We start from the raw sequence: 600 nt of genomic DNA on the forward strand, positions 1-600 counted from the left end.
GACTTCTTTCTCGCACTCCCTTTTCAGGGAGGCGTGGTTGACCGAGTGCTGACACCATTTTCAGGACTCCGGCCTAACCAAAACACCAACCTTATTACTTATTTCTCACACTCCCTTTTTAGGGAGGCACGGTTGACCGAGTGCCGACTCCATTTTCAGGACTCCGGCCTAACCAAAACACCAACCTTATGACTTCTTTCGCACACTCCCTTTTCAGGGAGGCACGGTTGACCGAGGACCGACTCCATTTTCAGGACTCCGGCCTAACCAAAACACCAACCTTATGACTTCTTTCGCACACTCCCTTTTCAGGGAGGCACGGTTGACCGAGGACCGACTCCATTTTCAGGACTCCGGCCTAACCAAAACACCAACCTTATGACTTCTTTCGCACACTCCCTTTTCAGGGAGGCACGGTTGACCGAGTGCCGACACCATTTTCAGGACTCCGCCCTAACCAAAACACCAACCTTATGACTTCTTTCTCGCACTCCCTTTTCAGAGAGGCGTGGTTGACCGAGTGCCGACACCATTTTCAGAACTCCGGCCTAACCGAAACATCAACCTTATGACTTCTTTCTCCCACTCCATTTTCAGGGA

The sequence above is a fragment of the Ipomoea triloba genome, chromosome 16, assembly GCF_003576645.1.
Source record: "Ipomoea triloba cultivar NCNSP0323 chromosome 16, ASM357664v1".
Taxonomy (NCBI): Eukaryota; Viridiplantae; Streptophyta; class Magnoliopsida; order Solanales; family Convolvulaceae; genus Ipomoea; species Ipomoea triloba.